The sequence below is a fragment of the Apium graveolens genome, unplaced genomic scaffold, assembly GCF_009905375.1.
Source record: "Apium graveolens cultivar Ventura unplaced genomic scaffold, ASM990537v1 ctg5309, whole genome shotgun sequence".
In the NCBI taxonomy this organism is placed as follows: Eukaryota; Viridiplantae; Streptophyta; class Magnoliopsida; order Apiales; family Apiaceae; genus Apium; species Apium graveolens.
This window is the reverse complement of record NW_027418922.1, coordinates 56,554-61,760: the sequence shown is the minus strand read 5'-3', so window position 1 is coordinate 61,760 and position 5,207 is coordinate 56,554.

Below are 5,207 nucleotides of genomic sequence, written 5' to 3'. Positions count from 1 at the left end.
CTTAGAATTGTTGACTAAATATTAACTACAATTAACTACTTAATTAATCACTTAATTAACACTTCAAATTATCAATAATAAAACACTCATGAGATCACAACTTCATTACTACTTCCTTCAATAGTCATTATTATTACCTTTAGCATGTGACAGTGATGATATTAATCGAATAACACAAAACTGATAAAAGCCAACTTTCATTGTACTAATACCATTCTACCAACATCCACAATCAAGATAGAAGTTGAATAGTCATCAATTATGTTGAGTTCCTATATGTCTACAAAAATTGACAACACAACGATTTAAGCACAAGTTATTCCTTTCGATTACATAGGGCAAATAAAACTGTTAGAGTTACCCACTAATCATGCACAACGTACATGAACCTATGCTAGCATGGCAAGTTCTAAATCTCAAGATCCACCGTCGCTTCACAAGAGATTAACACCCTATATTATATGTTCGTGATGCACATAAGACGAATACGCACAACCAAAACTAGATATCATACAATCATCACACACTAAAGTATTAAACAATTAACTAAAGAATTCCATAATAAATCCGTTGCAACCCCATGATCACGATTAGCCCATAATAGTACTTATCGTCATCATGGGTTCATATGAAATCATGATAAACAAACACAAGAAAATATAACTAAACTAATTATATTAAATCAGAGTACGTCACAAGAGTAAATAGGTTCAAGGTAAGAAAACTAGCATCCAACGTTACAATGAAACAAGAATCACAAGAAAATATGCTTCCTCTTCGTTGCTGTGCACTAAACGGTCTTCTTCATTATCTCCTTTGCTCCTTGCGTAATACCACGATCCTCTCCTTGAAAACGTCTCCAAATCTACTTATATAATAGTCCCATAAAACTCAGATTACATAGAAGTGGAAGCCAAACAGAAATAGAAGTCCTAAAATAAATTATTTTTTCCCCGACCCTGCGCGGCCGCTCAGCATAGCTGAGCGGGGCGCTCAGCTTTCTGCGCGGCCGCTCAGCATAGCTGAGCGGGTGCTCAGGACCCTTCTGGAAAATTCATGAGTTTGCTCCGTTCCTTCACCGTAATCTGCCCATTTCTTCCCTCTCTCAATGATGAACACGTGCCAAGGCTTATTCTTGATGATTACTCCCCCGAAATGCAACTAATACACTGAAACGCATAAACACTAGAAAAATGCATCAAATACACAAAATACTTGATTTCAAGACATCAATTTAAGCCATTTTAAGACGTTCTAAGTGGTATAAAATGCCACTTATCACACCCCCAAACTTAAATCGATGCTTGTCCTCAAGCGTCATAGACTCAAAAACAAATCAAAACATGCATGAATGCAATCTATATGAAAATGCAGCGATCCCCCTTACTACGAATAAACCAACCAAATTGCAACATCTCAACAAATGCAGTTAGACACTAAAGATCAAAAAAAACTCATGCAAACGGACATACAGCCAGAAACGTGGTGTGTGCAAATGCTTAACAGATATGCTTCGGAACTAGACCAATTATTATGACTCGACTATCCTCAAAACAATCACATGATTATACAAAGAATAAAAATTCTAGGCACAAAGTGATATACAACACTACAAGAATTCTGGAGCTTATTACGGAATCATGCTTTTTATTCACAACACAAATACTTATTTAACCGTACAATGAGTGAGGTCCACAAAAGACTTATACAATGGTATCCATGTAACGAGCGTTAGGTTAGCGGATCCCAGACTCTAAAAGCCTTAGGTCACTAGGCACAAAGTCCCCTAAGAACTTAATAACTCGAATACCAAAGAGCCCACTCTTGATCAATTATGCATAAACACCAATTTTTTTTTTTATAAAAATTCTGAGCAAGTGCGTTTCGCTCCATCCTGCTCAACCCTAGACTACTCGCACAATATGCGAGCCGGCTACTAGCCATTTGACGCCTAGCCACAACTAGCAACAAATTCCATTTTTTACTCCAATTTTTTTTCTTTTTCATGCCTTTATCACTAAGAGCCTATTATCGAATTCTAAGCATAATAAATAGATTGACCTCGAAAACAATCAAATCATAACAACAATCTAGCCCTTACGCATTCTCTAAGACTTAGTGGAATTACAAGTGCTTCTAGCATGCATATCAACCTACACGACTTAATATCACTTTAATGTTATCACTACAGTCGCATCAATATCACAATTTAGTTGATAAATCATCACAAAAGGGATCATGGTAAATGCATGAGCTACATGACATGATAAACAATTAAAACTATATATAAAAAAACTATATGGCATAAATTATGCAACTATATGAACTAAACTATCATGAATATGCAGCTATATGACACACACACAGTATTCCTTAACTACCACCCCCAAACTTAAAATCTTCACTGTCCTCAGTGAAGGTAGTAGAAAGGAACTCAGGGTATACCTACTCGGAGTCATCATCATCATCACCCTCAGTGGGTGGAGTATTAGGCGGCGGGTATGCAGAGTCCTCACCAAAAACTGGCCACTGGATATCAGCTCCAAGGCCCCGAAAAGCAGTCCCTAACGCAAGGGTGAGCTCCTGAGCAAACCTGCTCTGTGTCTCGTACATGGCATTCATCCACCGTGAAAGCCTCCTATACTGGGTATCAGCCATCCCAGCACCCTCCTGAGCTCTCGAAGAACCAGCCTCATCACGCCCAGGCCTAGCCATAGTAGCACCTCGTGCTAGACGCCCTCCTGGAATATGATAACCCAGCCCATGCTCCTCAGGCTCACCACCGGTCCACTCCTGCATCCCATTCAGAGTTCCAGAATCAATCGGAGCTGCCGGCAACTGCAACTGCTCATGAGCCGGCCAGTTCACTCCTACTGCTCGGCACAGCTTTGTAACCGTGGATGCATAAGGGATGTTCATATGCTTAGCTCCCCTCAAAAACTTCAGAATTCCTTGGTAGATAAACTCACCAAGGTCCACATAGTACTCCTCATGAAGAATTCCCCACAACAACTGTGCTCTCTCAACTGTGACCTCATGTGCATGCGAAGAAGGCAAAATATTAGCACAAATAAATGCATTCCATGCACGGGCATACCTATTCATAGCAATCGCCGGGATGTGACGATACTCATTAGTGCCGGTCTTGAAGGTCCACACTGTGCCCGGCCTACATAGAGTCACACAAATCAAATCCAAGTCAAAATCCTCAGCAGTCTTCTCATTCCAGTTCTCCTCCTCGGGCTTCCTCTCTCGTTGTCCAATCACTTGGCGAATCGCCGCAGGGTGATAATCAACCGTCAACCCTCGGACCACAGAAAACCCATTCTTTTCGGCCTTCGCATTCGCATAGAACTCGCGAACCACGCTCATCGGTACTGCTTCGGGCGACTCACAAAAAGCTATCCACCCCATTTCTGCAATCATGGGTAGCAACTCACCATCCCTCCCCGATGGTAAAAACCCTCTCTCCTTCAGAATCGGCTTCCCCAAAAGCCTAGTGTACTCCTCCTCCGCAGCTCTGTCAGTCAACTGAGGCCTTGCAGCAGTACCCCTTGATGAATCAGCAGTAGGGACTGTGCTGCTGCTATCGTTAGTCTGTGCTCTCTTGGGTGCCATTGATTCTCCAATAAAAGTGTGTAAGAACTGAGTTTTGGTGCTTGGGAGAGAGTTTAAGTGTAGGAAGTTTGTGGGAGATATGTAGGATATGTGTATGTATATATAGGGTGTGGAATAGGTTAAATTAGATTAGGGTTTGGGGATTAAGGGTTAAAATGATGGGGTAGTGGGAACAAATCGTGGGTTTATGGGCTACAATTGGTTTTTTCTTTTTTCTTTTTTTTTATGAACTAAAAAAAAAAATTCTGGCAGTCGACCCCTGAGCGGTCGATCAGCAAAGCTGAGCGGGCGCTCAGGGGGTCACTGGAAAAAAAAAATTTAGTCCCGATTTTCTGATTTTTTTGTGTTTTTGGATAGGTTATTAACTTCTAAGGGTTCCTGTAACAACAATTCATGGGTTGCCTCCCACGCAGCGCTTCTTTTTCGTCATTAGCTTGACGTTGCGTATCTTTCTCAAGTAGTCAACAAAATGGCGCTAGCCACCTCTCGGTTTGCCATGTCCCCATAGTAGTGCTTCAAACGCTGACCGTTAACCTTGAATTGTTGGTCCGGATCATTCTCAAAAATTTCCACCGCTCCATGTGGAAACACAGTTTTGACAATAAAAGGTCCAGACCACCTTGATTTCAACTTCCCATGAAAAAGTCGGAGCCGAGAGTTGAATAAGAGAACTTGTTGCCCCGACACAAATAACTTAGGATGTAGCTTCCTATCGTGCCACCTCTTCACCTTTTCCTTATATATTTTGTTATTCTCGTACGCTTGAAGTCGAAATTCATCAAGTTTATTAAGCTGAAGCATTCTTTTCTTACCAGCTGCATCTAAATCCAGGTTTAACTTTTTCAATGCCTAGTAGGCCTTATGCTCAAGCTCCGCAGGTAGATGACATCCCTTACCGTACACCAACTGAAACGGGGACATACCAAGTGGAGTTTTGTATGCTGTTCTGTAAGCCCAAACAGCTTCATCGAGCTTTAAAGACCAATCCTTCCTTGACGGACAAACAACCTTCTCTAGAATGCGCTTTATCTCTCTATTAGACACTTCCGATTGACCATTTGTTTGCGGATGATAGGCAGTAGCCACTCGATGATTCACATTATAATGCTGCATCATAGAAGTGAACTTACGGTTGCAGAAATGCGACCCTTCATCACTTATGATTACCCGAGGTGTTCCAAACCTTGTGAAAATTTGCTTATGAAGAAAATTTAGCACTGTCTTTGCATCATTTGTCGGTAAAGCTTTAACTTCTACCCATTTTGAGACATAGTCGACTGTCAGCAAGATGTACTGATTATTGCAAGACGAGATAAAAGGCCCCATGAAATTGATTCCCCAAACATCAAAGACCTCGACCTCAAGCATCACATTTAATGGCATCTCATCCTTTCTTGTCAAATTTCCCACTCTTTGGCAACGATCACACCTTAAAACAAACTGATGAGCATCCTTGAACAAAGTGGGCCAAAAAAAACCTGCTTGCAGAATACGAGCTGCCGTCTTCTCATCACCATAGTGTCCACCATAAACCGTGGAGTGACAGTCTCGTAATATCCCCTCCGTCTCACAGAACGGGATACATCTCC